Source organism: Zosterops lateralis, assembly GCF_965231275.1.
Source record: "Zosterops lateralis genome assembly, chromosome: 14".
Taxonomy (NCBI): Eukaryota; Metazoa; Chordata; class Aves; order Passeriformes; family Zosteropidae; genus Zosterops; species Zosterops lateralis.
In genome coordinates, this window is record NC_139774.1 from 16,704,041 (window position 1) to 16,715,574 (window position 11,534).

Below are 11,534 nucleotides of genomic sequence, written 5' to 3' on the forward strand. Positions count from 1 at the left end.
AAACCTGTGATTAACAGGAAAACTTGATTGCATTTGCTGTTGGAGGTCGGGTTGGTTCCAGTTACGTTGCTGGGATTTTTTTTTTTTTTTTTTCCTTTTTCCCTGAAGAACACGGTGTCGTTTTACAGATGAAGAATTCCCTTGCGCCTTTTGAATGGAGCCCTGCAGCTCTGAGGGGCTCACACCCTGTGTGATCACACTGTCACCTCCGGGGTCCCCACAGCCACCACGGGCAGAGCTGCTCCTGCATCTCCTGCATCTCCTGCAGCTCCTGCAGCTCCTGCAGCTCCTGCAGCTCCTACATCTCCTGCAGCCTGAGCTGGCCCTGCCCAGCAATCCCAGGCTGGAGGAGAGGGGACAGGACAGGGCCAGAGAAGGCAGAGGGTCACAAAATAGGGATTTTAGGGATAATAGCAGTTGGATAGACCAGTGTTTGTCCTGGAGAGAACTTCCTGCCTTTACAGAAGGATTCAGAAGGCAAAATGCAGCAGGTGATGGAGTTGATGTCTCAAGTTTCCTCTTGGCAGCACTGGGGAGAAATCTCAAAAACCTGGTGCAATGCAGTGGTTTGCCTTTCAAATTCCCATTGGGAATCCCTCCATCCATCCATCCCCCATCCATCCATCCATCCATCCATCCATCCATCCATCCATCCATCCATCCATCCATCCCTCTGGACCTCACATTTACTGTTAAATAAAAACCTCTACCATTGGCTTTGGGTTTATTCACACCTTAATTAGGGCAGAGAAGCCTCTCTAATATTTTTAATGACCAGATTTTAACCGTGGGCACCCAGAGCTTGCCCCAGCTCTGAGCCTGGGCTGCCAGGTGGGAACTGTGGGCGTGGAGATGTTCCTGCTCTCCAATCTTCTGAGAGAAGTCAGAAAAATAAAAGGGACCTGGAGGTCCAGGGTTGGGCTCAAAGAGATGAAATCCATTTTGGGATCTCTCCCAGTGGTGTCACTCCGCTGCCAGGATTTTAAGGGCACCTGTCAGGGATATTTTGGGAAGCAGAGGCTCCTGCCTGCAGGAATGCACAGAATTCCATGTCAAACGAGGTCTGCTGGAGCAGAGCTCAGGGGAAGTTGTGGTTTGGTGGGAAACCAGGATGAGAAAGTGATTTCTGAGCCCCCTGTCACACCCAGGGCCAGCCTGGGCTCTCTGGGCTGGGGTTTGGCCTCTTCTCTGCAGTTTCCACCTGCAGGTTGTGGCTCTGGTGGGGTCATCTCGAGCTTTGCCCCCTCCCAGGGACAGGGAGAGGGATTTTCCCAGGGACCTGCCAGGCTGGGAAGGGAAACCAGCTCAACATTCCCCTCACCCCCTGGAACAGCTCCTGTGGGGCCCTGTGGGGTTTTAATGCTGGGCAAAACAGAACATTCCCACAAATGTCCTGACCTCACCACTGGGGATTCAGGTGTGGGATTTGATGTCAGACCCACAGAGGGGCTGAAAACCCTAAACCTGCATGGCCTGGGGGGGTCTCTCTGCCCCAGGACAGGGTTTGCCCACCCACCAGAGCTCATTTTTTATCCCCTTCATGAGGTCACAGTGGCAGCACCTAAACGGACCACAGGCACCTTCCCGAGGGCAGCTGGGCTTTGGCTCCAGGCAGGGCAGAGATTTCCTTGGATCATGCTTTGCTGGAGCCAGGAAAACACGGGAAAAAGGCACCGAACAGAGGGACAGAGAGTGTTTGACACCAGAAACTACAACAGCAAATGCCACGGCAGGAGTGCAGTAAAGCCCCCCACACCTGAGCGAGGGTTTTCCACACAGGGAAAGGTTTGAGACTCACCCCTTGTGTTTCTCATGAGGAAAATGACCCAGAAATGTATTTTCTGTCCTGACAGTGATTGGCTCAGTGCCAAGAGAAAAGCACCCCCTTGGACCTTTTCTCTGTTCTTCAAATCCTGTACTGACACTGTTTTACACCACAATGACACAAAGGCTCCAATTTCAGAAGGCTGAAAATGCCTCCTTTATTCTTGGGAAGTGTCTCCCCTTTTATACTATTTCACACAGACCAATCAGATTGGTGACACAAAGACAAACCTCTTCAGTCACATTGGTCAGAGCAGAGGGACATCAAGAAGAAATCCCTCCTAGGGAAAGAAATTTGTCTTTACCAAAACATGTCTCTTGTTTACAGAAAATTCCCTGGGAAAGGAATTTCAGAAAACCAAATATCTCAGGCACAAACCAGGACTACACTTATTATTGTCCATCCCAAAACATTCAGTGTTTAGGAAGGAGCACAAAGGAATTAAGAGGGTTTTTAGAGTGTTTTTTGCAGGGTGTCAGAGGTTTTCTCAGACACCTGTGCGTGGCTTTTATTTGTTTTTTTCTGTAACACTTGTTATTTTTCATTTATTAAACCTTCTGTTTTACAAAACACCTCTGAAGAGCAGTTTGGCCAAAATTATTTTAATCCAATCTGCCAGGGCTGGACCCTCAGAGACTGATACATTTACACGGGGTTCATAAACACTCTAACCTGTTATCAGAGGAGGAATCCTGGCAGCTGCAGAAGATCCTGCTGTGATTTCTGTGTGGGATGAGCTCCTGGGGAAGGGATGTGGGTGGTGCTGCTGCTGCTCACAAAATGAGCAAATCCCGCAGCCAGGAAGGTGTTTGGGAGATTATGTTGCAATTAATGTGATTTAATGTCAGAGCCTCTTTATTGTCCCACTCTCTCCCTACAAGACTTCATCAGGCTAAAAGTTTCTGGTTAGGAATCACAGAATTATGGGATGGTTTGAGTTGGAAAAAGCTTTAAAAATCATCTCATTCCATGAGCAGGGACACCTTTCACCATCCCACGTTGTTCCAAGCCCTGTCCAGCCTGGCCTTGGGCACTCAGGGGTTCCCTGGCATGGGAGGAATTACCACTTCCATTAATTTAATTTATTGATGGGAGGAAATAACTCCATAAAAAGAACCCAAAACTTGAAAGAGCTGTTATTCATTCCCAAATGCAATAAACGATCCTCTTGCTCCTAAATTCTCTGCATCAGCAGAAGGTTTGGATGTTGCTGAAGGCTGCATTAATCACTAAAAGGCAGGAACCCACCTCCCACTGGGATTTATCCCTCTGCCTGGGCAGGGAATGAAGACACAACTCTGGGAGGAAACTTCCCACTCTGAACTGCTGGTGATTTCCCATGTTTTTGGTTCCAAACCACTGAGGATGGAGGGAAATGGGGCAAACAGGGATGTCTGTGCAGGAGGGAGCAGGGGAAGGTCACAGTCCAGGCGTCAGGGACACTTCTGTCACCACAGTGACACCTGCCCAGGACAGGACGGGGTCAGGGCACTGTCCTGGGGGGATTAATCCTGAAAAGCAGCTGGAAAATCAGCCCTGCCACGAGTCTGGAGGGAATTGCAGCCGCAGGTGCAGAGCACGGGGAGTCAGGATCTTTTTTTTTATTTTTTTCCTCTCAAATAATCCCCTGAGAAGGAACTCTGGAAACTGGGTCGTGTGAGGTCTTGGGAGGGGTTTCCAGGAGAAAGCGGAGCTTTGGGATCTCTGCAGGGCCTGGCTGTGTGTGAGCCCTGCAGGGGCTGGAGCAGCGTGGGATTTACAACACTTCAAATGAGAATGGAGATCCAGTTTGGATTCATGAAACATCCCCCAAAAAACAGGCAGAAGGGATAGAAACCCCCCCCCCCCCCAAAAAAAAAAAAACAAACAAAAAAAACAGGCAGAAAGGACAGAAATTCCCCCCAAAAAAACAGGCAGAAGGGACAGAAATCCCCACCTCGGAGTCTTTCTGCTCCAGAAGGAAAGCCAGGCAATAAATACAAGTCAAAACCACGAAGGATAAATAAACGGCTGCTGCAAAAAGAAATCCCTCCTGCCTGGCAGGAGCTTTATTTATCTCCCAAATCCTCCAGCCCCTGCCGGGGGAACAGAACCAGAGCTCCCATGACAAACAAAGCCCAGGCCAAGGGGAAAGACAAGTCTGCAGCTCCCAGATCCTCCCCTGGGGACAGGAGGGGACACTCCAGGCTGGGAATGGCACCCAGGGGACACGGCAGGGCTGGCAGTGAGGATGAGACTGTTATAAATGAATATTATATAGTTGGCTTTAAAAAAATACTATATAAAATATATTAAAAAATACTATAAAATTTATAATATAAATACTATATTTATAAATTTATAAAAATACTATATACTATAGTATATAGTATATATACTATATAAATAAACTATATAAACTATTAAAAATTATATAAATATATTTTATATATTTTTATATTATATATTATATATTATATATATTAATATATACATTAATATTTTAATATATAAAATATATTAATATAAATAAATATTATTTATATAATAATATTATATATTTTAATAATATCTATATATAATATATAATAATAATCATAAATATAATATTATATATTATATATAATATTTATATATTATATATTTTGATATATAGAAATATAAATATATTGATTTTTATATATTAATATATTAATATATATTAATATATATTGATATATATAATATTGTATATAATATTATATATATAAAATAATATATATTTTAATTTTATTTTATTATATTTATATATTTTTATATATAAGTAAATAAAAGATAAACTATATAAAATATATAAAATACTATATAAATTCATAAAAATACTATAAAATACTATACTATTAAAAAAATACTATATACTAACTGTATATACTATACTATATACTGTATAATAACTATAGTATATACTATATACTGTATATATAACTGTATATACTAACTGTATATACTATACTATACTATAATATACTAACTGTACTAACACCAATACTATATGTTTTATCAGTATTTATTTGTTAATAAATATTAGTTAATTAATTAATTATGAATTTTATTTCTATTGATTAATAGAGTTTAGAAAAGTGATTAATGTATATATATATATTTTATTATTATTATTGTACCAGAGAATTAACAGTAGAAAACTGGGTTTGTTTAGGTGGGGTTGTTTTTTTTTTTTTTTTTTTTTTTTTTTTTTTTTTGTTGTTGTTGTTGTTGTTGTTGTTGTTGTTGTTGTTGTTGTTGTTGTTGTTTTGTGTTTTTTTTGGGGGGGGTTTTTTTGGGTTTTTATTTTGGTTTTGGTTTTTTTGGGTTTTTTTGGGGTTTTTTTGTTGGTTTGGTTTGGTTTTTTTGGTTTGTTTGTTTGTTTGTTTTTGTTTTGTTTTGTTTTGTTTTGTCTTTTTTTTTTTTCTTTGTAACATCTAAACTGACCAAGCCAGAAGATGCAGGGAAAAAGGGTCATCACCTCATAACCCTGCATAAAAACTGCTAAATTTCTGAGGATTTTTATCAAAATGAAAACAACCAAAAAAATCCTCCAGAGAAAGATTTACAAGACCCACGTTACCAGACCGAGTAGAGCCACCCACAAATAAATCCATCAGAGAAAATGATTTGGGGATAAAAACTGGAAAAGAAAGCATTAATATCTATTGAACATGTAAACCAGCAATCCTTAAAACACAGTCATTGAAAGAGAAGGGTGAGCTTTCTGCTGAGGATGGAACTTCTGCCTTTCTGTCTCCTAATTGTCTATTTTTAATTTTTATTAAGTTTATAAATATTTCTAAGAGAGTGGAAGTTGTTTTTCACAAGGTGCTGTGGGTTTGTCACCCCTGGAGGCTGGTGGAGCTCACTGGGATTTTTCCTGCTTTATCCCAGCAGGATCTGGGATTTCCCACATCCCTGGGATGTGTCAGGGCGTGGGGTGGAGGTGGCAGGAGGGGAGAGCAAGGAGGGGTTTCCCCCTTCCCCAACTGTCCTGATAAAATCCTGACAAAATCCTGAAAAATCCCGACAAAATCTTGACAAAACTGTGACAAAATCCTGACAAAAACCTGAAAAATTCTGACAAGATCTTGACAAAATCTTGACAAAGTCCTGATAAAATCCTGATAAAATTCAACAAAATTCTGACCAAATCCTAACAAAATTCTGACAAAATCCTGATAAAATCCTGATAACATCTTGACAAAATCCTGATAAAACCCTGACAAAATCCTGCAAAATCCTGACAAAATCTTGACAAAACTGTGACAAAATCCTGACAAAATCTTGACAAAATCCTGACAAAATCCTGACAAAATCTTGACAAAATCCTGACAAAATCTGCCCTGTTCCCAGCTTTCCATGAGCTGTGGGATTTCTATGGCTGGGATTTTCTGCCTGTTTACCAAAACCATCCCAAATTTGCACAGGGACCAGCAGGAAATGTCCAACTGCAGCCACCCCAATTTGGGGGTCAAAGAGTCCAACTCCATCTAATCCATCTATTTCCTCAAAAAAAAAAAAAAAAAAAAAAAAAAAAAAAAAAAAAAAAAAAAAAAAAAAAAAAAAAAAAAAAAAAAATTCTGATTACACTTTCTTGGGGGAGGCTCCTGAAACACGGAAAAAAATAATTTTGGATTGACACGTTCCTTTCACTTTGGTTTGGATGATAAAAAGAAAAAGTGGAAAATTTAATTTCCTCTTTGTTTGCTCTGGCCTGGAATGCACTTGTCGAGATGATGCCGAGGGTGTGCTCATTTCTCATTTCTCCTTTCTCCCCCACCCCCTCCTTTGCTGTTTAAACCCATCAAAATCACAAAAAAACTTCTCCAGCTGGAGGAGGTGACAGGAAGAGGAACCAGCCCTGGGTCAGTGCACTCCCCTCACCTCTGGAAAGGGGAACAAACAACCCTGGAGTTGTGACTTCTTTGTTTTCTAGAAAGAAACATCTGAAATCTGATTTTTCAAGGCTGACAGACAAAACACAGAACCTTCCCCCAAATCTGCTGGGTGTGGAATTCCATTCTGGCTCTACAATTGTTTCTGTTGTTTCTTCCAAATCCCGATGTCCAACCTGGTCTTGGGCAGTTCCAGGGATCCAGGGGCAGCTGCAGCTTCTCTGGGCACCCAGGGAACAATTCCTGCCCAATATCCACCCTAAATTCCTTTCCTTTCCTTTCCTTTCCTTTCCTTTCCTTTCCTTTCCTTTCCTTTCCTTTCCCCACCTGGGGCCACCTGGAGCTGTTGGATTATCCCTTTTTTCTGACCCACACACAGGGCTCCTGGGTGTTGCCTGGGTGCCACTGCAAACACAGCTCTGTGTCACCCTCATCCCTGGACACCCATCCAGCTTTTCCATTGGCTTGGGAGGAGAATTAACTCCTAAAAACACCAGCTCTCGGTGCAGGCTGCAGCCAGAACCTGCAGTGAGTAGTTAATAGTTAACAGCCCTGGATAATTCCCTGCTTTCCCAGCTCCCAGCCACAACCAGCTCTGGGTACAGCGTGGATGAACCAGATGGGTGTTTATAAACATCCAGGTTTATTTTGATGGGTTATTTTGTTCTTTGATGACAATAATTTCCCTTTTCGTAACGCTCCTTCTTCCTGTTTTCTGTTTCCTGCTGTGGGGTGACAGCCTGGGCTGGGCACGTTCCTGTTTTCACGAGGAATTTCACAAAAAAGCAAAGCAGAGCAGCCCCATCGTTCCCATTTTCACTGGGAATTTCACAAAAAAGCAAAGCAGAGCAGCCCCATCATTCCCATTTTCATTGGGAATTTCACAAAAAAGCAAAGCAGAGCAGCCCCATCATTCCCATTTTCATTGGGAATTTCAGTGACACTAAAAAGCAAAGCAGAGCAGCCCCATCACGTCCTCAGGATTGTGCAATCCCAAAGGCTCCTACCAATTTCCATGGAGACCAATCCAGAGCATCTGGGAACTCAGCATTTCTCCTGTAGCCATCACACTGATGGTAAATCAACCAGCTTGGAATGGTTTGATCCAACATTTTGCTGGGATTTGTGCCCTTTGAATAGAAATAAATGTGGCTGTGACACCCAGAATTCAGTTTGTATCCTGGGAAGGAAAATCCTCAGGAATGATATTGGGGTCAAGGCAGCAGGGAAAGGGAAACAACCTCCAGATGGGAAATAAGGGAAGCAAGGAAAGGGACAGAAGGTTCAGAAGGGAAATAAGGAAAGCAAGGAAAGGGAAACAATGTCCAGAAGGGAAATAAGGAAAGCAGGGAAAGGGACACAACTCCCAGAAGGGAAATAATGAAGGCAAAGAAAGGGACACATCCTCCAGAAGGGAAATAAGGAAGGCAAGGAAAGGGAAACAATGTCCAGAAGGGAAATAAGGAAAATAGGGAAAGGGACACAACCTCCAGAAGGGAAATAAAGAAAATAGGGAAAGGGACACAGCCTCCAGGAGGAAAATAGGAAGGCAAAGAAAGCACCTGCTGCTTATTTTAAATCAAGATTTTTAAAGGATGCTGAGAGATGAAGGATCATCCCAAGGGACGTGGCTGTGCCTGAGGTGACCACGGCCCTTCCTTTGAGGGCACAGCCCTTCAATCCTCCATCCTCCAGCAAAATCCATGTCCAGAAGCCCCACAGGAAGGGATCCCACAGGGATTGCTGGGGACTGGCAGCCCTGCTGACAAAATCACCTAAAAAAATTGCAGGGGAGAACTCCCCGATTTCTCAGCAGCCTCGGCTGTTTGCCAGATGTGGGGAGATTTTTTTAGGAAAAACATCTGGAGGTGATGAGGCTGCCAGAGGTGACAAACTGGACAGAAAACAAGGAGAGAGGAGAGGAGAGGAGAGGATCTGCGAGTGGAAAAGGAGGTTGGTCGGATTCCTGGAAGGATTAAAGTGCCTCGTAAAGCGGCCTCATTGAGCCTGACATCTCGGCTCAACAACGCTCTCAGGTTTAAAGCTGCCATAACTCATGTTCGTACCTCGGACCATGAAAGGATGAAGAAAGGGTTTATTGGTTTATTGCAGCGATGGCTCCTCGCAGCCCTGAGCTCTCGGGCTTTAGGAGCTTTAGGGAGGTGTTTGGGCAGTTGTGGGATGTCTGGAGCTGGGTGGGCTCTTGGCTGACAAGGGTCAGGTTTATCCAGTTCCAAAATCCAGAGCTGGCCCCAGAGCTCTGGAAATTCAGATGGAAAGGCTGGGAGATGGGGAAAATACATCCTGGGGGAAAATCTTTCCTGGGGGAAAATCTATCCTGGGGGGAAATTGAACCTGGGGGAAAATCCACCCTGGGGGAAAATGTATCCTGGGGGAAATCCATCCTGGAGGAAAATCCATCCTGGGGAAAAATCTGTCCTGGGTGAAAATCCATCCTGGGGGAAAATGTATCCTGGGGGAAAATCTATCCCAGGTGAAAATCCACCCTGGAGGAAAATCCATCCTGAAGGGAAATCTATCCTGGGGGAAATGTATCCTGGGGGAAAATCCACCCTGGGGGAAAATCTATCCTGGGGGAAAATCCACCCTGGGGGAAAATCCACTCTGGAAGAAAATCCATCCTGAAGGGAAATGTATCCTGGGGGAAAATCCACCCTGGGGGAAAATCTATCCTGGGGGAAAATCCACCCTGGGGGAAAACCCATCCTCGGGGAAAATCCACCAGGAGAATTGCCTGCAGAGGTTGGCCAAGGCTCTGACATGGGTGGGTGGCACAGGAGGTGACTTTGGGGACACCCACAGACACCAGGGATGAGCTGCTGACTTTGGGGGCTCTCAGAGGCCCCCAAAAGCAGGGAGTAGATCCCACAGGGATCTGTGCAGTTTTTCAGGCTGTCCTGTGATAAAACCACCAAATTCTCCTGGCAGAGCACTGTGAAACCCCCAGGGTGCTCCTTCCTGCAGCATCTTTATGGATTAGGGCCCTCCAGGCTCTCCACTGCTTTTAATTGGGATGATTAATTGTCTTGTCATTAATTCAGCTGGAAATGTGTCATTTCTATTCTTTCCTTGCTCGGGGACCGATTTTCTCCCCTGCCAAAGGCTCTTGGGAAGCTGCAGGGCTGTCACTGCCACCCTGCCCCGGGTCACTGGGGGAACTGCTGGGATGGGGAGGAGGAATTGAGGAGCTGAGCTGAGATTGGGGTAAAGAACTCAAATCTCCAGCCCAGGGAAAAGCCCAGGGACACACAGGGGACCCCAAATTCCTCTGCTGCCACCCCGTGAAATGAAACCCTTGGGATGCTCAGCTCCTTCTTGATCCAGCCCTGCACTGCTGGAATTCTGGAGGTTGAAAATTTAAGATTTTTAGTAAATAGGGCAGGATGGAGGATTTGGGGTGGTGTCTGAGCCCTTCTTCTTCACCTTCTTCTTCTTGGTTTGGGTTTTAGTTTTTTTTTTTTCTAATTGGGTGAAAAAGGTGCACATTGCAGACCTTGGATGGTCATTACTGGGTCAAAAATATAAATAATGTCGGTGTCATCTCATTATTGGGTGATTAGTGCTTAAATAACCTTGGACAGAGTCAGAAGTTCTCCATTTTACCTCCATTTTCTACCTTTTTAGTCAGAGCTCATGACTCATGAGGCTGTAATAGAGATAAAAATTAATAAATACTGAGTCTGAACATGAAAACTGCGACTCCTGTGTGTTAATCCTGGCTCTAGCACGAAGAAAAGATAAGAAATCTTCACACTGCACCTTCTTTTTTCCTCCTCCAGTGTTGCAGTGCAGGTGTTTTTACATCAGGGAAGAGTTTGAGCCTCACCCCTGAACTTTTAAGAAAAAAGAATTGGAAACTTTTATGCTTTTCTCACCACAATTGGGCCAGTGCCAGGACAAAGGCACCTGTTGGACTTTTGAGCTGTTCTTCAAGATCTGGGGCTGTTTTCTATATTTTCTATTGGGCAGCAAAGCCAAAAACCCCTCCTGGATCGTTGAATACTTAAAGGAGAGCTCAGAGTCTCTTTGGGGCATTTTTGGGGTGTCTTGGCAGGTGTGAGGAACCTCCCTGCACCTCGCACAGCTTTTATTCTTCTTTTTGTATAGTTTATTTTGTCTTTAATAAAAACCTTTTTGCTGTTTTCAAACATCTCTGCTCAGCCATCTCAATAATTTTTTATAATTCAGCCATTTCTGAGAGGCAGCTGGGAACCCTCAGAGTGGGATGTACTGTCCCTGTCCCCATGATTTTTTCAGCCTTCTGATGTTTTGCATTTCTGCACTGGGAGCTCTCACCCATTGCAACATAAACAAAAAGGATGTTTTGAAAACTGTGCATTCCTTCCTGGGGGGAAAGACAAATTGATGAACCTCTAATTTGACCAGTGGGGTCAGAGAAGTGCCAACCTCATGTCCCAATCTCTGATCAAACCCCAAAAACTATTTAAACCCTAATCCCAAATAAACCTCCTTCTTTTTTGCTCTGACAGTGTAAGTGTGGTTCTTGGTGTCCTTCTGTCAACAATGTCCATTTGTGGGGCTGAGAACACTCCAAACTCACACAGAAACTCCTCACCCCAGCCCATTCCCAGCTGGGGTTTTTGCCCCCCATCACCAGCAGCTCCAGGATCCCCTGGGGAGGCTCTGCCACCTCTGCCTCTCTCTGGGTTTGGATCCTCCTGGAGATCCTGACTGCAGCCAACCCCTCCTCAAACTGCCCTGGGTTCCCTCCAGGCAGGTTCAACCCCTCCCTGTGGGGAAAAGAAGAGAGGGAAGAGCAGGACTTT

At 43.9% G+C, this 11,534-nt stretch overlaps 1 protein-coding gene across 5 annotated transcripts in view; it reads right to left on the reverse strand.

Moving 5' to 3' along the window:
- Positions 1–11,534, reverse strand: part of SH3TC2 (SH3 domain and tetratricopeptide repeats 2) — a 317,636-nt gene that overhangs the window by 188,906 nt on the left and 117,196 nt on the right. The window lies entirely within an intron of this gene.